At 44.4% G+C, this 19,829-nt stretch overlaps 1 protein-coding gene across 2 annotated transcripts in view; it reads left to right on the top strand.

The window, feature by feature from the left end:
• The window catches only part of LOC309612436 (uncharacterized protein), a 111,090-nt gene that overhangs the window by 81,172 nt on the left and 10,089 nt on the right, over positions 1-19,829 (top strand). The window lies entirely within an intron of this gene.

Raw genomic sequence — 19,829 nt, 5'->3', positions numbered from 1 at the left:
GAGAGCAGCAGATATTTGTAGAAGCATCAGTGTGCTGGGTTACAGTTAGAGTCATAGGTAAGGACCTGGAATGCAGGGCTTTTCCCTTTAATCCTTACAACAGCCCTTAGGGATAGGTAGCACTTTTTTTTTTTTTTTAACAGATGAGGAAACTGAGGCACAGATAAGTAATTTGCTGGTGGGTGGTAAAACTGAGTACCCCGCTCAAATATGACTTCAAAACATGTGCTTTTCCCAAAAAACTCTACAGAGATGCATTGGAACCCTTCCTCTGACCATGTACATGCACAAATCCCCAATAAACAGTGACCTAGCCTCTGCTTCACCACCAGCACTACATGTTGAGGCAGAAGTTCTGATGCACAGAGAATTCTTCCTAATATATCTTCTGACACCTGTGCTGCTGTCCTTTCCTTTCTTGCCTTAGTTCTACCCTCTGAAGCAGCTGCCCTTCAGTATGAAAGATACCCATTGTAACCTGCCTGCATCTTCTCCAGAACAAATATCTCTACTTCTTTAAAATTTTGATATGACATAATTTTCAAATGCTTCATCATCCTGGTGTCTCATACACAATGTTCAACATACAACAAAATATTATTAGACATTCAAAGAAGGAAAATGTGAACCATAATTCCGAGAAAAATCAGTCAATAGAAATAAACCTCGAGGTGACAGAGATGATGGAATTATTAAATGTACAAACCAAGGGTCCAATCAGGAGACAGAAAGCACAGAGTAATTTGAACAGAAAATGTTTCATGTAAAGAATTATTAACTATAACAGGAGAGTAACTATAAAGGAAAAAACGTTGGGTAGCACTCTAAAGAATACCCTAAGGCCGAGGGAGAAGGACCAAGGATGAAACAACTTAGGAGGGAGATCTCTTCCCAAGATAGAGATCCAGACCTAATTTCAACCCACTCAAGCATAGAAAAGTTCTCTGGGTTGCCCAGGTCAGAGCTGGTCTACAGTTGGTGGGAAAGTAGAAAACACTTGCTTCCAGGGTAGAGGTGGGCCAAAGTTTGGTGGGTGGGGATGCAGAGGGAGTCAAGGCATCAGGAGCCAACTTAGCAGCAGGGCAGTGTGAGGCCTGGGTTGTATGGTGTCCATGTCAAGAGGGCCATGGGAAGCAACCACCTGGGGTACAGGGCTGAGGCTAGTAGGTGGGTGCACAAGGGAGTTGAGGTGCTGGGAGCCAGTTGCTGGTAGGGCGGCCTCAGGCCCTGGATTCATGTTGTCTACATCAGGAAGACTATAGTGAGGAGTTACTTGGCTGGAACCAGTCCTGCAAGCTTGCCGAGGAACTGTGTGCTTTGGACATGAGGTTGGCAGACATGCAACAAGAGCAAACAAACAAAAACAGAAGCACTGGAACCAGGAGAAAACTCCCTCCTCCTGCAAAGTCCCTCCAGCTTCCTCTATTGGAGGAATTGATTTTTGACAAAGGATCCAAAGAAATTCAATAAGGAAAGGAAACTTTTTCAACGTATTGTACTGAAACAACTGGATAAACATATGGGGGAGAATAAATTTACCACCACACACAAAAATTAATTTGAGCTGCTTTATGGTCCTAAAGAGAAAAGGTTAAAATACAAAGCTTCAAGAAGAAAGCATAGGAGGACTTCCCTGGTGGCGCAGTGGTTAAGAATCCACCTGCCAATACAGGGGACACGGGTTCGAGCCCTGGTCCGGGAAGATCCCACATGCCGTGGAGCAACTAAGCCCGCGAGCCACAACTACTGAGCCTGCGCTCTAGAGCCCGCGAGCCACAGCTACTGAGCCCGCATGCCACAACTACTGAAGCCTGCACCCTAGAGCCCATGCTCCACAACAAGAGAAGCCACCGCAATAAGAAGCCTGCGCACTGCAGGGAAGAGTAACCCCGCTCACCACAACTAGAGAAAGCCCGCGCGCAGCAACAAAGACCCAACGCAGCCAATAAATAAATAAATAAATAAACAAATAAATTTATAAAAGAAAGAAGAAAGCACAGGAAAAACTCTTCATGATCTTGAGCTAGGCAGTTTTAGACTGGACTCAGAAAGCAATAACCATAAAGATTGATAAATTGGACTTCATCAAAATTTAAAACATCTGTTCATCAGAAGACACCATTAAGAAAATGAAAAGGTGGAACTTCCCTGGTGGTCCAGTGGTTGGGACTCTGAGCTCCCAATGCAGGGAGTGCGGGTTCAATTGCTGGTCGAGGAATTAGGACTCACATGCCACACAGCACAGCCAAAAAACAAAAAAAGAAAAGAAAATGAAAAGGCAAACCATGGGCTAGGATATGTCTAGATCCTACTCTATGTTTGTAACTCATATTCTGCAAAGGATTTGTATCCAGATTATATAAAAATTTACACATCAATTAAAAAACAATAAATAGTGAAAGAACTTGAACAAACACTTCACAAAGAGAGATATACAAATGGCCATAAGCACATGAAAAGCTACGTTGCATCATTAATCATCAGAGAAATGCAAATTAAAACCAAATGATGTATATCATTTCACCACTAGAGTGACTAAAACTTAAAACACTGACAGTAACACTTGTTAGCAAAGATGTAGAGCAACTGGAATTCTTATAACTGCTCATGGGAATGTAAAATGGTATAACCACTTTGGAAAACAGCTTGGAAATTTCTTATACAGTTAAACATATACCTACTCTATGGTCCAACAATTCCACTCCTAGGGATTTACCCAAGATAAATGAAATTTATCCAAATTTATTTATTTATTTATTTAGCTGCGCCAGGTCTTAGTTGCAGCACGTGGGATCTTCATTGCCCCATGTGGGATCTTCATTGCAACATGCGGGATCTTTAGTTGCATGTGGGCTCTTAGTTGCAGCACACAGGATCTAGTTCCCTGACCAAGGATTGAACCCAGGCCCCCTGCTTTGAGATCACGGAGTCTTAACTACTGAACCACCAAGGAAGTCCTTATTTATCCAGATTTGTGACCAAATGTTCATAGCTACTTTATTCCTATGAGCTAAAATCTGGAAACAACCAGCTGTCCTCCAACAGATAAACAGATTTAAAAAAAAAACTGTGGCATGTCCATAAAATGGAATATTATTCAACATTAAAAAGGAACAAAAAAAAAAAAAAAAAAAGGAACAAAATGTTAATTCAAGTGACAACATGGATAAATCTCAGAAACATTATGTTGAGTAAAAGAAGTTAGAGACAAAAGAGGACATATTGCACGATTCCATTTCTATGAAAGTCTGAAAGAGGCAAAACTAAGCCCAATGATTGAAATCATATCAGTAATTACCTGGAGAGAGTGGTCATAGATTGACCACAAAGAGGAAGGGAATAACTTTCCAGGGTGATAAAGTTCTCTACCTTGATTGGAGTAGTGGGATCCCATGACATGGGATTATGCATTTATCAAAATTCAATGAGTTATATACTTTAAATGCCCATTTCGTTTGTAAATTATACCAGAATAAATTTGATTTTATAAAGAGATTTATTGAGCATCTACTAGATGCCAGGTTTGTGAACTGTGAAGAAAGAGTGAACATAAAATAAGTTTTCTAGAAAAAAAAAAAATGAAAAAAGGGGAAGTAGTTGAAGATATACAAGAAAAGGAATAACAGAGAGGGTCCTTAAGGAGAAAGAGGGAAACTTAGAGCCCAGCTGGCTGTGGTCAGCGTGGTGGACACTGAGACACGAGAAGGAGGACAATGGAAGGAAGAACTGGTGAGAAACAAGTGGAAGGACTGCGAGGCCATGCCATTGTCCCAGCTGAGCCTGGCAATCTCAAATCTCTGATCTCCCCAAGGGTAGGATTTCTCCAGCATTGCTGGGTAACCTAGTGGAAGGGGCAGGGAGAGGGTAAAAATTTGGGGGTGTTTAAGAGCACGTGGCATGGAAGGGGAAAATGATAAGAGTTGGAGGCATTAAGCAGTTGAAATGATACCCAGGGGCTAAGCTAGGAGGGGAAGGAAGTGAAGGCAGGAGGGGAGCAGATGAAGAAAATTGAAGACTTGGGGGGCAGGTGGAACAGGTAAGAGGGCTAGAGGCAGAAGGTCAGGGTCAGGCTGGGACTGGAGCTGACGATTTCTGGTCTGCTCCTCTCCTACAGACAAAACACTTAGGATTTCTTTGGCACTCATCATTTCAGTGAATTCCACACTTTTATTGAAAGCCTATTGTATAGTAGTCCAAACTGTCATGAAAAGGAAGGGTTGTGTAGTTGTCTCCACCTAGTAGAAGACACATTCTCCTGAGGCTGTGTTCCTACAGAGCTCTGTCTGCCCACCTCGGCAGCATACTGCACACTGTATTTTTTTTTTTTTTTTAACTTTAATTTTATTATTTATTTATTTATTTATTTATTTATTTATTTATTTATTTATTTATTTATGGCTGTGTTGGGTCTTCGTTTCTGTGCGAGGCCTTTCTCTAGTTGCGGCAAGCAGGGGCCACTCTTCATCGCGGTGCGCGGGCCTCTCACTATCGTGGCCTCTCTTGTTGCGGAGCACAGGCTCCAGACGCGCAGGCTCAGTAGTTGTGGCTCACGGGCCCAGTTGCTCCGCAGCATGTGGGATCTTCCCAGACCAGGGCTCGAACCCGTGTCCCCTGCATCGGCAGGCAGATTCTCAACTACTGCACCACCAGGGAAGCCCACACACTGTATTTTTAAATGGAGAGCGTAAATATCTATCCAACATTAAAGTTCTCATACCCTTTAGCCAGCAATTTCACTTCTAAGAACTTATTCTTACTGGTGTGCCTGGACACACACAGGCTATTTATTTTAATGCCATTTGTAATGCCATTTGCAACTGTAGGAGGAATAAGGTCACCAGGAGGCTGGTTAAATGAACAAGAGTACTTCCATGTAATGAAATACCATTGCATCCATTACAAGAAAAAGAAAGTTCTTTCAGTGTCAATATGAACTGGTTTCAAATATGTATTGTTTAAAGTGAAAATGAAAATAAGATACCGAACAGTGCGTATGATGTTTTATCATTTGTGTAAAAATAAAAGCACATGTACATCTAGAAACTGGACACAAGTCACTCCTGGAACAGTTCTGCAGCTTAGGGATGGGAGGAGGGCTTACTCTTTACTGTACACCCTTTGTTCCTTCATGATTTTGTGTTATTTTACCTTTAGAATTTTGAGAATAAGAGAGAAAGAGAGATTGAGAAATGGAGAGAGAGAGAGAGGGAGAGAGGGGGGACAGGGAGAGAAATGAGAATATGAATGAATTACTTGTTAGTGTCTGAAGGACAGAGGGAAAGCTCAACATAAGAATGAAGCCCTAATGATGGACTTTTAGGACTTGACCGCCCAGGGTCCCTCAGTAGTCACTGCGCTGCCGACCTTTCAAGCACCTCCCCAGCTCCAAACAACTGCACTTCAGAGGGCTGGCCTCTGGAAATGGGATCCACCGCTTACCTCTGTACAGACACCGCTCCATTACTCAGCTACCTGGCAACCTCACCTGCCCAGAGCACAGCTAAGAAACAGAACATTTTTTTAAATGACTCTGAAGTGTCACCATAGATGTCATTAAAGCTCATACATTTTTTTGATCCTCACTTAGAGCCCATTTCCCTTTGTAGAGACCCACTCAGCCCCCCAGAGCTGGTTGAGGGGAAGGCAGAAACATCTGTATATATATATATATCCTCAAAGAAGTGCAGGTCATTTGCCACTTCATATGTCTTGATGTCACGAGGGCATCTGGAGTTATCCCACAGCTCAGCCACTGGTGTCTGTAATCAAGGCCCCTGTTTTAGCACAAAGAGGGAAATTCTTGTTGGGGTTCTGCGATGGAGAAGACAGACAAGAGTAGTGCATGTAAGGAAGATTTCTATATAAACCTTTTAAAACTCTCTGAGGGTTAAAGGGATAGACTCCATCACCTAGACATCTTGGCTTTTACAGAATGACTCATTCCCCCAAGGTTTCACTTCAGAGAAATGGGAGGGGTCGGGGGAAGGTATGTTCAATGTTTAGAAGATTATAAAATCACAGAATTCAAATAGACAAAGGAAAGTCAGTGGCAGCTTGCCTCCGTGGGGCTCTTCTTTTTTTTTTTTTTTTTTGAGGTTTATTTATTTATTTATTTATTTTTATTTATTTTTGGCTGTGTTGGGTCTTCGTTGCTGCATGCAGGCTTTCTCTAGTTGCAACAAGCAGGGGCTACTCTTCGTTGCAGTGCATGGGTTTCTCATTGCGGTGGCTTCTCCTGTTGTGGAGCACGAGCTCTAGGCATGAAGGCTTCAGTAGTTGTGGCACAGGCTCAGTAGTTGTGGCGCACGGACTTAGTTGCTCCGTGGCCTGTGGGATCTTCCTGGACCAGGGCTCGAACCCGTGTCCCCTGCATTGGCAGGCGGATTCTTAACCACTGCGCCACCAGGGAAGTCCATCCGTGGGGCTCTTGAATGAGCTCAGGAGGGGAGGGGTCTGTCCTGCCCAAGAGGCAGAGGGGCTCAAAAACAGGATCCAAATTCTTGCTCTGCAAAAACCTCTAGATAAATACAGTCACTTAACTCTCTGAGCCTCCGTTTTATCTTCTGTACAATGGGAATAACAATCTCTAAGCTCCCAGTATTACCAAATCATTGTGATGATTTAATTCAACTCATTTCCACAAGCATCTGTTGAGAATCTACTACATGCGCTGCCTGGTGCTAGGTAAGCCCTGTAGGGAACAGAAAAATGAATAAAACATAGTCTTTAACTTCAAAGAGCTTGTAATCTGGCAGGTCCAAATTAACTAACATATGGTGTGAGATAATAGAAAATATATGTTGGTCTCTGTTCCCCATTTTTGACACAGAGCTCCTGAAACTCTTGTAATTTCCTGGGTGATAGCAGTGACTTGTGTTCTAATGAGGAGACCCTGCTGGGTGCACTCCTACGTGGCTCCTGGATGGAAGGACCAAACCATGATTAGAAGCTTGGCATTTTCAGCCCTGCCTCCCATTCTCTTGAGAAGGGAGAAGGGCTGAAAATAGAGTTATTGGTGGATCATTCGGATGTGATGAAACCTCCATAAAAATCCCAACTGTATAGTATTTGGATCACTTCTGGGTTGGTGAACCCATGCAGACTGGAGAAGAGAGATGCACCTGGAGAGGGCATGGAAGCTCCACATCTTTTCCCCGTACCTTGCGTTATGCATCTCTTCCATCTGTCTGTTCCTGAGTTGTATTCTTTCATAATAAACCAGTAATCTAGTAAGTAAAATGCTTCTCTGAGTTCTGTAAGCCTCTCTAGCAAATTATCAAACCCAAGGAGAGGGTCATGGAACCTCTGATTTATAGCCAGTCAGTCAGATGTACAGGTAACAACTGATGTCCGAAGTCCAAGGAGGTGGTCTTTGGAACCTCCAATCTATAGCCAGTCGGTCAGAAACACTGGTGATAATCTGGGGATGGGGGTGGGGAGTTGGGGGGGCAGTCTTGTGGGCCTGTGGGATCTGATGCGGTCTCCAGGTAGATAGTGTCAGAATTGAAGTTGAATTGTAGGACATGCAGGTGGTGTCTCAAGAACTGCCTGTTGGTGTGGAAAGGCACCCCTCTCCACACATCGAAAATTGGGTCCCGGAACATAATTTACATAGGAAAGTGCTTCAGAAAGGAAACCCTCGTCAACAAAAGAGAAGCGTCAATACTTTTTCTGGAAGCTTGGAGTTTGTAGTGACACTCTTAGTAAAGGAGCAGCATAGCATAAAACCAAGTTTAGCAAACAGAGGCCTGGGAGCAGCACCCTGTCCAAGCTCCACCACCCAAGAATCCATCTTTCTTGTAAACCTTTCCAAGGAAGAGATGCAAGACCACCCTCCAAACCAAGAGACCACTTGGTCCTGCTGATCTATCCTCTTAAAGCCTCCGGAATCAGCCCCCTGGCAAAACTGGAGTCCTGCTCACAAGCTGTTCCTATGGATAAGGTCTTAGTGGAACACAGCTATGCCCATTCATATTGTCCGTGGCTGCTTCACACTTTTAACAGCAGGACTGAGTGGTTGGTAAAAGACTGTATGGCGCAAAGAGCCAAAAACATTTTCTATCTGGCCCTTTACAGTGTGGAAATAAACAAGAGTTAGCCACTATCACCTGTGGTTGGCAGAGACATAAAGGCAGGATGGGAAAAGTTTATGGGGGAAAAGGTACAGGCTTCAGGTGTGTCCTGACTGGAGGTTGCTGGCCTGGCGAAGCTGAAGATGAGGGTCTAGAAGCTGGGGGACCTATGTGACTACTTAGAGGCCCATATTGGCTTCCTCTGCTTGGTCCTAAGTTGGAAGCAGGGACAAAAATTAGGGAGACTGTCAGTTATTAATCAAATCCTAGCTGCTTGGGGCCAGTTGTTGCCAGGGTTATTTTTTGGCTTCCTGAGCTGGTGGCTATGACAGATGATGGTCTGATGTCCTGCAAGGCTTAAAGATAGCAAGCTGTCTTCCAAGGCTGGTTACTGTAGATAATGGATTGGTTTCCTGGACTGAATGCTGTAGATTATGGGTCTGGGTCCTATTTTTATACAGGGTCTGTCCATTTTCCATTTGTATATTCAGTCTCTCAACAGAAGTTTGCTTATTCCAGTGGTGATCATTTTGTAATGTATAAAGATATCAAATCACTATGTTGTATACCTGAAACTAATATAATTTTGTAAGTCACTTATGCTTCAATAAAAATAAATATAAATATATATTTATATATCTTAAAGTTTGCCTATTCCACTATTTAAGGTGAAGTGTTTTAAATGAGTGGGTCCTAGATACTTGGGTAAGTTACTTTAGGTCTCTGTGCCTCAGTTTCCTCATCTATAAATTGGGGATCATGACAGTTCCTGCCTCATAGGGTTTTGGAAAAATTAAGTCCACATAAAATACATCCAGCAGAGTGCCTGATACACAGTGCATCTCAATGAATATTATTCACTGTATTATAATCATCCCACGAAACTCCTTCAAGGCAAGGTCTGTGCCCTTTGTCCCAATAGTCCCAGCTTCTATCAGAGGGTTTGACACATAGTAGTTATTCGATAAATATATGATAAGTAAATGAGTGAATTATAAGAAACCAGGGATGGAGGGAATCTTGGCCGCCCATCTCAGAGAGAGGATAATCTCTTTGATTACTTTATATTTAAAAAGGCCTAAACTTGGGGAGCCCCATTCCCACCCTGAAGCTAAGGGAAGCCTGCCCTCCACCCACTTTACCTAGGGAGGCCCAGTGAGAGGGCAGTCTCTAACTCTCAATGATACTTTGACTTTACTAAATAATTCAGGTGTTTTCTGAATTACAAAGGCTTTAAACTGCCTCTCTGTCTTTTTGGGAGCCTTCCCACTCCTGCACTTGGTACTGTGGAAGTTGGTATCAGTATTTACAATCTGACTCAGTAGTTTTCAAGGCTGCCCTGATCCTTCAATTTACTAAGAAACAACAGCCAAGCAAGGTATCTCTTCCCCCTGCATCTTTAACCTTGACAGAGGCTGCCTTGCAAGGAAGTGGGGCCTTGGAATCCAGCAGCTGCTGCAGGATCCTCTCCCAACCTCCCGTCCCTCTGCCTGGGAGCAGCACCCTGTCCAAGCTCCCCCACCCAAGAATCCATCTTTCTTGTAAACCTTTCCAAGAAAGAGAAGCAACTCCACCCTCCAAAACCAAGAGACCACTTGGTCCTGCTGATCTATCCTTTTAAAGCCTCTGGAATCAGTCCCCTCCCCACCAGCCCTTCTGTATTTGCCATGCTTCAGACTCTCATAACTCCTCCCTTGAGCTACAGCAATGTCCTTCTAGCTCCAGTCTTCCTCTGCTCTGTCCCAGCCCCTGGTCTAGTGAGATGACCCATGTCACTTTTCAGTTTGCAACCCTCCAAAGGCTTCCCTTCACCTACAGGTTAAAGTCAGTACCCTTCAAATGGCATCCATGGCTCTTCCCTGTGCTCTCCTGGCCTGCCTTGTCTCCTACCACTTCTGCCTTGCACTTAACTGCCTAGAGCCACTGAGCTGTCCAAGATGGTAGTCACCAGCTTCATGCAGCTCTTTAAATTTTAATTAAAATGAAATCAAATTAAAAATTTAGCTTCTTAGTTGCACTAGCCACATTTCAAGTGTTTAATCACTGGAGGCTACGAAATGGACAACATAGAGATAGAACATTTCCATCAACACAGAAAGTTTTACTGGATTCCTCTAGAAAAAGGATTTGTGTTCCTCTGCACACATCATGAGGTTTCACCCTGCCAGGTCTTTGCTCATGCCTCTGCCCAAACACCCACCCTCCCCGCTTTCCACCTGGGTGATTCTTCAAGACTCAGTTCAGGGGTCATTTCCAAGAAGCCTTATTTGAAGCCCTAAGCTAGGGTGAGTGCTAGGCTTCTGAGTTCTTCATGTTAGCTAATGCTTATCTGACCACTTACCATTTGCTGACACATCTGTCTCCTCCACGAAACTGTGAGTTCCTCCAGGGCAAAAACCGTGTCTTCACGGGCCCAGTGTCCCCAGTGCCCGGCACGAAGCAGGTGTCTGTTACCTTTGGCTGAACTCATATGAACGGAACTCTCAGCAGTGCGTGACCACAGGACAGGATTCAGCTGTGTGTCAGTGAAGACCCTCAGGTAGAAGGAAATTAGTCAAGAGGAAAGGGGACTTAATGGTTCAGTAATTGGGAAGTTTAGGGGCAGTTCTTACTCCCCACATGACCGGATCCAGGGGCTCAGAGCATGTTGTCAGAGCCCTGGTCCCCTTCCCAGCTCTCAGCTCTATTGATTACCCTCTCTAGGCAAGATGACCACCAGTAGTAGCCTTGGTTCTAAATATTCCCAATTTTGTAATCTCCAGGAAGAAAGAAATTCTCTCTCCCAACATCTATCTAGCGGTCTCCAGTAAGATGCTCTTTGGCCTTGCTTGGGTCATGTGCCTTCCCTGAATGAATCACAGTGGCCTGGAGTAGTTGCCTGGCTATATCACCCTGACTCATGTGTTTGTCCTAGGGTGGGGGGTGGGATGGGATGCAAGGTCATCATGATTGACAGCTCCCCAGGCCACTTGGCAAAGGAGGAAGTCACCCAAAGGAACCAGAAGAGTGGGGTTGAGAAACGCTGGGAGACAGGAGGGTCAGATGGCTGGGGCGCTCCCTCTGGGAGCTGGACTCCCGCTTGCTTTCTGCTTCCTTTTGCACTTTCCCCGTGTAGACCAGGGCCTCAGGGGGGTCCAGCCACCCTCAGCTTTCAAGCCACCTGTCAGCAGCCAGCAAAGGGTCTTGAGTTTAGGTTTCTCTGGCCTGGAAATACATAGTTGATGGAGCTTCTAAGGGCACTGGCCATATTCTGGAAAGATCCCTTGTAGAATTCACCAACTTTGGTCAGTGCCCCACAAGCTACTGAAACCTTCCTTTTTTTTTTTTTTCCATCAAAAATATTAAGGGATAATTTACATACAGTAAAATTCAGCCTTTTTCGTGTATAGTATTGTGGGTTTTGACTACAGTCATCTACCACAATCAAGATATGGAATAGTTCCATCAGCCACAAAAAATTCCCTGGGTCCACTTTGTAGTCAACCTTTCCCCCATCCCAGTCCCTGGCAATCATTGATCTGTTTTTCTGTCCCTATAGTTTTGCCTTTTCCCAAATGTCATATAAATGAAAACATGTAGTATATAACCTTGAATCTGGCTTCTTTGACTTAGCATAAGGCAGTTGATATTCATCCGTGCTGTTCTGTATATCAATAGTTCATTGCTTTTTATTGCTGAATTTCATTGTATGAATGCACCACATTTTATTTACCTATGCTCTACTTGAGGGCCATTTGGGTTGTTTCCAGTTTGGGGCAATTATGAATAAAGCTGCTATAAACAGATTTTCATTTCTCTTGGGTAAACACCTAGGAGTGGGTTTTCTGGGTTGAATGGTAAATGTTTAATTTTGTACAAAACTGCCAAATTGTTTTCCAAAGAGACTGTATCAATTTGCATTCCTGCTAGCAATATATGAGCACTCCAGTTGCTTTGCATTTTCACCGGAACTTGGGTTTGTTGGGTTTTTAATTTTAGCCATTCTAATAGGTGTATTGTGTATCTCATTGTGGTTTAAGTATGCATTTCCCTGATAACTAATTAATTTGAACATTTTTGTATGTGCTTTTTTGCCATCTATATACCATCTTGGGGAAAGTGTCTGTTCAAATATTTTACCCATTTAGTTGAGTTGACTACTTTTATTATTATTGAGTTTTGTGAGTTCTTTATATATTCTAGATTCAGGTCCTTTATCAGATACACGTTTTGCAAACATTCTCTCCCAGTTTGTGGCTTGTCTTTTCATTTTTTCAAGTGTCTTTTGAATAGCAGTTCTTAATTTTGAAGAAACGCCAGTTATTACTTTTTTCTTTTATAGGTTATGCTTTTAGTGTCATATCTAAGAAATCTCAGCCTAATCCAAAGCCATAATGTTTTCTCCTAGAAGTTTTACAATTTAAGTTTTACATTTATGTCTATGATCCATTTGGAGTTCATTTTTTATAGGGTATGGAGTATGGATTGAGGTTCTTTTTTTGCATATGAATATTTAATTATTCCAACACCACTCCTTGAAAAGCCCTTCTCCATTGAATTCTCTCTGCATCTTTACCAAAAATCAACTGACCAAATATATGAGGATCTATTTCTGGACTCTATTCTTTTCCACTGAAGTCTTTCCTTCCTTCTCCACCACACTGTCTTGACTACTGCAGCTTATGGTAAATCTGGAAATCGGTTAGTGTGAGTTCTCCAACACTGTTCTTTTTCAGAATTGTTTTGGCTAATCTAGCACTTTTGCCTGTCCATAAAATTTTAGAATCAGCTTGCAGACTCCACGTTTCTCTGAGGAATTCCTAGGCTCACGGGGGCTGCCTGGTCAGAATCCATACCACTGTTCATGATTTATCATGAGGTGGTTCTAGGGCAGGATGATGGTGAGTGGGACCAGACTGCTAGGACACAAATCCTAGCTCCAATACTTACTAGAACTTGGGGAAGTTACTTGATATTCCTGTGGCTCAATCTCCTCTTCTGTAAAATGAAGAAAATGGCCATACTTTATTTTATGGGATTTTTGTGAGGATGGCAATAACAGGTGGAAAACAAAACAGTACCTGGCACATAGTAAACCACTGATAAGTGTTAGCTCTTATTTATCTTATCCGTACTCATCTCAGTCTTTCCCCTTCTCTCCACACTCCCGCTAACTTTCCACAGCTGCTGAACTACTGATTTTTCTTTCAAGGACATTTCTCAGGCTTTTAAACCACTTAATAGTCAGCTTATCACATCGCCATGGCCCTCCTAGAAGTTCAATATATTGATATTTGCTGTTTCACCTTAGCTGTTCCTTCTCATTGTGACATTTATAGAAAATCCGCTTTGTGGGCCATATGATTTGGCTGGTAGTGAAAGGCCAGGCTGAGCTCTGCCTACTGTGTCCCTAAGGCTGAAGGCCAAGCACAATTATGACGCCACACCTGCCAGCAAGTAAGGCCTGTGCCTCTCCTACTGAACTGGTCCGTTCTTCCTCCATCAGCCTGGCATATCCCAGGGGCAGGGACTTGATCTGTCTGGTTCCAGCAGACTCTCCTCAACAGTGGAATCTAATTCCCCTGTAGGACCGGGAGCTGTGCAAGAGTAAAGTCCCAGGGTCTCTGATCTGCCAGGGATCCGCAGAAGTATGCTTACCTTTCCCAGTGGAAAGGCTGGGGGCTATATCTACTCCAATGCTGAATAACTTTTCTCTAAATATTTTAATAATTTTTACAGTTATAGTTCTAAAATGGATTGCTTTTTCACTGCCTCTTTAAAGGAAGTCACTGAGTATCATTTAACTTTTCCTTGATAATTCAAAGCCATAATCACGTACATCAATGGCTACACTGGAACTGTAGCCGAAATTCGGCCTCTGTACACCGGTACGGAATTGAATCTCAGAGACAGAGTTTTGGGTGAAGCAGAAAAGAATAGCTTTATTGCTTTGCCAGGCAAAGGGGTCACAGCAGGCTAATGCCCTCAAAACTCACCTGGAGGGGGTAGTGGGAAGTTTTATAGTAATGATTCAAAGAGGAGGGTGTGATCAGCTCGTGGACATTCTTTTGATTGGTTGGTGGTGAGGTAATTGGGAGTCAGCATCATCAACCTTCTGGTTCAACCGGTCTGGGGTCTAGTGCTTGTGAGAAGCGTGCAGTTAACTTCTTCCACCTGGTGGGGGTTTCAGTATCTGCAAAACAGCTCAAAGATACAGTTGTGTATATCCTTTGAGCGGGAACCAGGACCCTGCCCCAAGGCTGCACTATTGTTTCTTGACTGCTCCTCCCTTGTCTCTGCATCACCTCCCTTCCCTGATTAGCAAACTGTTCGAACCTGCCCTTTGGAACTCAGGGAAGGTCATGGAGGCTGAATGAAGCACATTTCCTACAAACAAGAAAGGCGAGGGGGGAACACAGAAAGGTTTTGTGGACTTCCCTGTTGGTGCAGTGGTTAAGAATCCGCCTGCCAATGCAGGGGGACACGGGTTCGAGCCCTGGTCCGGGAGGATCCCACATGCCGCGGAGCAACTAAGCCCGTGAGCCACAACTACTGAAGCCCATGCGCCTAGAGCCCGTGCTCTGCAACGAGAGAAGCCACCGCAATGAGAAGCCCGCGCACCGCAACGAAGAGTAGCCCCCACTCACCGCAACTAGAGAAAGCCCGCGAGCAGCAACGAAGACCCAATGCAGCCAAAAGGGAAGGAAGGAAGGAAGGAAAGGCTTTTGTGCCCAGGAGCCCCACAGGGTCCTGCTTAGTTTCAGGATGTCATGACTGAGGCCATTTGAGGCACATAGGCTGTTTCCACCCTGTTCTAATGTCTCTCAGACCTTCCCACAGATTAAGTGCATGGGCTTCTGCCTCCAATGGTGCTTACCTGTTTCAGGGCCCATCCCTTTGGTTGTCTAAACTGAGAAATGAACCTGAACACTAGCAACGTTCCATTAGTAATGACAAAAACAATGAGAAAGAGAAAAGCAGCCCCTGGGAGCCGGGAGCTGGCGGGGCACCAGGAGCTGGGCTGTAGTGTCCTGCTGTTGAATGTGACGGCCCCCACGTGGCATCAACACCCAACAAGACCACTGCAGGAGCCGAGTCAAAACAAAACAATGTTGGGGCCCAGGGCAGGCTGCCCCAAAATGTGCCTCAATGGCATAGTGATTATTTTGAATTAAAGTTACCTAAGAAACAGCTAATGCAACAGAGACACCCTGACCCTGCTCTCTGTCTCCCTGAAAGCAGGAAATAAACCTTTCGTGTGAAAGGTGCACTCCCTGCATCTGGAGGTAGGAGGACACCCTTATCGCCAGAGACGGGGATTATGAGAATCCTTATGTAAACACCTTCTTACTTCTTCAGCTCACTACCCCAAGTCCAAGTTCTGTTTAGGTTCTTCACTAATTAAGCACCCAAAGCCCAAGTTTCTTTGTCCTGTCCTGTCTAAAAAGTATAAAAGCTGCTTGCTTCTGCCACTTCTTAGGTCTCATTTCTTTTTTTTTTTTTATAAATTTATTTATTTATTTAATTTATTTTTGGCTGCATTGGGTCTTTGTTGCTGTGCGCAGGTTTCTCTAGTTGCGGCGAGCGGGCTTCTCATTGCAGTGGCTTCTCTTGTTGCAGAGCACAGGCTCTAGGCATCGGGCTTCAGTAGTTGTGGTGCACAGGCTCAGTAGTTGTGGCTCGCAGGCTCTGGAGCACAGGCTCTGTAGTTGTGGCACACGGGCTTTGTTGCTCTGCAGCATGTGGGCTCTTCCCAGACCAGGGCTCAAACCCGTGTCCTCTGCATTGGCAGGCAGATTCTTAACCACTGCGCCACCAGGGAAGCCCTTAGGTCTCATTTCTATGAGACCTCCATGCATGTGAATTAAAATCTGTTTCTTTTCCTCCTGTTAGTCTGTCTTGCATCAATTTTATTATTAGTCCAGAACTCAAGATGGGGAGAAGGGGGAAATTCCCCCCTCCCTGACAACATCATGGACTGCTCACCCGTCATCATGCCTGAACACAGACCAAACGAGAACATTGTCCAAACCACAAAAGCGACCAAACATCCCTCTTATTTATTTGTCTAATAGGAGTGACGGCTGCTTTCCTATCAGTTACAGCTTTAGCCTCACTTCATTCCCCTGTCTTCTAGAGAAGAAATATTAAGATTCCCAGCGATAGAATCACCTCCACTTTCTGATGCTGCTCAATTCAGAGCAATGCCCTCCTTCTTTGAACTCTCCTCGAAATCACCTGCCACAAGCCCAAATCCTTAATAAGTCCTTAATTCAAAGAGGAGGCTCTCAGTGGAATTAAGGAAGGACAGTAGGGCCGTTGGGAAGTTTTGTGTGTCCCTCAGATCCCAAACCTTTGTAGAAACCTGGTTATGCTTAAAATGTGGGTGAAGAGTTATCCATGAATCTGTTATACATTTTGGACCAACACAAAAATCCAATTAGGAAAGTGATGTCCCCCTCTTGCCCACCCACCCCTACCCCACTCCTGACTATACTGAGAGGGATGTGCTCAGTTCTATTGAATTAAAGAGAAGAAAAAAAATTTAACCGCTCAAAAAATTATTGGTAGAACAATGTTTGCCAACAGAGATTGCTTCAATAATGGAGCCCAAAATAGAGTGAACAAATAAAGCTGTCGAGACGTCTGTGGGTTTAGTTTCAGCGAGCGTTCCCCGCTATTTAGAAGATATAAAAATGATCTTTGCAATGAGCAAGTAGCTTTTTATTTCCGTAGGGGAAGTATTTCTCATCTAACCCATTTCATTTCCTTTATGAAACAGGAAGCAAACGTCTCAGTCTTTTGGAAGGTGGTAGCATATTAAAATGCATCTGAGTAGTAATGTGAGGCTATTTGGTCCATCGCAGTTAAAAGTTTGAAATCTGGGCTAATGTTTTAAATGTGAGAAAAGAGAATACATAGTCCAGATAATGTGCTTCATTTCAGTCTTCTGCTCCCAGGGTTGTTTAAGAAAGAATTTAGGGCCCTAATTTAAGCAGAAGGGAAGTTGGCGTGTCATCTCAAGTTGGAGACTGGAGCAAGTCAGGACCCACGGCAGGGGGCACTGCCCCCCTTCTCCTTCTCTTACGTTCTAAGGAACTCAGTGGATCAGGAAGAAGCCCCACACCAGAAGCAAAGGGTAATTTTCCATTCTCCTGCAGACTGTATTCCTAGCCGCTGTGCCTCTAGAGTGCCCCGTATCTGCCTATGAGCAGGAGGAAATAATTGTTTTCTCCAACATGGCAGTGTTTTCTTTTTCATTCCTTATTGAGCTGTCATTAAGTTGTGGGATTCTCTGGGGAAATCACTTTAATCTCTTTGGGGGTGGCTTACAAGCCCCTGAAGGTGATTCAAGAACATCCAGGCAATATTTCATGACTGAATCAGGGAATAAGCCGTTAGAAAAACTCATTTGGTATTTCACGCAGATGGCTCTCTCTCCAGAGGTGGCCCTCCGCTGAATGGCCTCCTGCCACAGGCTGCTCCCCTCTGGCTGCCTTCTCAACAGCTGCATTCCCCACTTTTGCTCTCCACTAGCTGACTCCTAGCCCCCGCTACTGTCTCAACTGCTGACTGTCTAAGGCTCTGAAAGACCACAGTGGGAGCATGAGACCCCTTTCAGGAGGTTCTGCAATTAAAGACACAAGAAAAACTTTCAAGATTCAAAGTTACTGGGGCTTCCTTGGTGGCGCAGTGGTTAAGAATCCGCCTGCCAATGCAGGGGACACAGCAGGTTCAAAACTGCGTGACTGACTGGCTGATGGTGACAAGGCTCTCCTGCAATTCTCCATCCTCCTTGTCCTTGGGTGACCTTTGCCTCCATTTAGCACCCACAAGCCATATGATCCCATTCCTGTGAGACTTTGGTTTGACTCACATCACCTCCCCACGTTGTCTTTTCCTTGTGTAGAGACTGTTGGACCAAATCACTGATGCTCGATTCTGGCTGGATGCTGAAGTCACCTTGGGAGTTTTAAGAGAAGGCGGCGCTGGCCCTGCCTCTGGAGAGTCTGATATAATAGATCTGGGGGTGAGGCCCAGGCTCAGTACTTTTTAAAAAGTTCAGTGATTATAAGAGCAGCCACAGTTGAGAACCACTGAATTAAACAGTCCTTGAGGTCCCTTCCAGTTCTCATGATCTGTGAGCCTTGATTGGGTCAAGTTAATGAGGTAGAGACGCCATTATATTGCTCTGAGAAAATAGAGTATATAATAATTATTTCGAGGAGTATACAGTTAAACTCTCGGACCTCAAAGAAAAAAAATTATAAAGAGTTTTTCTCCGCCTTCTGGAAATATCCTGGCTCCCATTACCCCCTCCAATTAATGGTCCTAAAAGGACTACGGGCTAGTCCATGAGTATTCCATTTCACAGATGAGAGTAGGAAAAGTCCTGAAGACAATCAAGTCTGGCTGTTGGCAGAATCTGTAGTAGAGAGCCTAGCGTTTTTAACAATTCTGTTCAGTAAATGTCTTCTGTGTAGAAGAAATTTCTGGAAGGTGGAGATGGGTGTGAAACCTGCAAGTTTAAAAGAAGTGTTTGGTAGCCTTGTGTATCCAGAAAGTTAACAGTGAGCTCATCAGGATTGGAAGCAGAGAAAAGAAACCAAAGAGAGAGAGACAGAGAGAGAAAGACTGCCCCAATGTCTGGAGCAGTGTCCCCTGCTGCAGAATATCAGCCCCACTGCCAGTAATCCTGACAGGGTTCAGGTCAAGCTACTCCAAAATTTGGCGCGTTGGCCTATTGACTATTTTAAGTTGAAGGAATTTGAGAAAGAGCAATTGTGGGAAGGACTCTCTGACCTTCCCCTGAAGCAGGTCATAAAACCCTCATGTGAGAGGTGCCCTCCCTATACTGGGAGGAAGGGAGCATCCTTATCTCCAGAGATGGGGGGATGACTGGGAGGAATCTGAACAGGCCTTGCTACGTTTCCCCCAGCTTAATACATTAGCTCATACCCTAGCACGTATTTCCACGATTTCCCACTCCTCATGAAACCTAGCATCAAAATGCTCTCGTTTGACTGCTTTTTTGGATCATTTCCTTATGAGGGCTCCAGGGTTCCCGCATCGTGTAAAACTTACATTAAATAAATGTGTATGCCTTTCTCCTGTTAATCTGACTTTTGTTACAAGAGCTCCAGCAGAGAACCAAGAAGGGTAGAAAGTAAAAGATTTTTTTTTCCTCTACGATCCCAACACAGTAACTTTGATTCTTTTTTCTTTTTTTAAATAAACTTGTGTGTTTTATTTTATTTTATTTTTGGCTGCATTGGGTCTTCGTTGCTGCACACGGGCTTTCTCTAGTTGTGGCGAGTGGGGGCTACTCTTCGTTGCGGTATGCGGGCTTCTCATTGCGGTGGCTTCTCTTGTTGGGAGCACGGGCTCTAGGTGAGCGGACTTCAGTAGTTGTGGCACGTGGGCTCCAGTAGTTGCGGCTCACGGGCTCTAGAGCGCAGGCTCAGTAGTGGTGGCGCACGGACTTAGTTGCTCTGCGGCATGTGGGATCTTCCCGGACCAGGGCTCGAACCTGTGTCCCCTGCATTGGCAGGCAGATTCTTAACCACTACGCCACCAGGGAAGTCCCCTCACTCAATTCTAATCAAGTCTCAGCATTAAAATACCCACCTTCAACCAGCCTTTGCCGTTCCTCCTCCAAGATGCTCCTACGACTGGTTTGCCTCACCATGATGAGAACAACTGGTCTGAAGGATCGTTTTGGTGATCATTTCAAGGAGCCAGTGTCCCACAGGTGCCTTTCCTGCATGATCTGGTTGT

Source organism: Balaenoptera borealis, assembly GCF_965194805.1.
Source record: "Balaenoptera borealis genome assembly, chromosome: 15".
NCBI classification, from domain to species: Eukaryota; Metazoa; Chordata; class Mammalia; order Artiodactyla; family Balaenopteridae; genus Balaenoptera; species Balaenoptera borealis.
The sequence above is the reverse complement of the archived record's forward strand: the minus strand, read 5'-3'. Positions and strand labels throughout refer to the sequence as shown.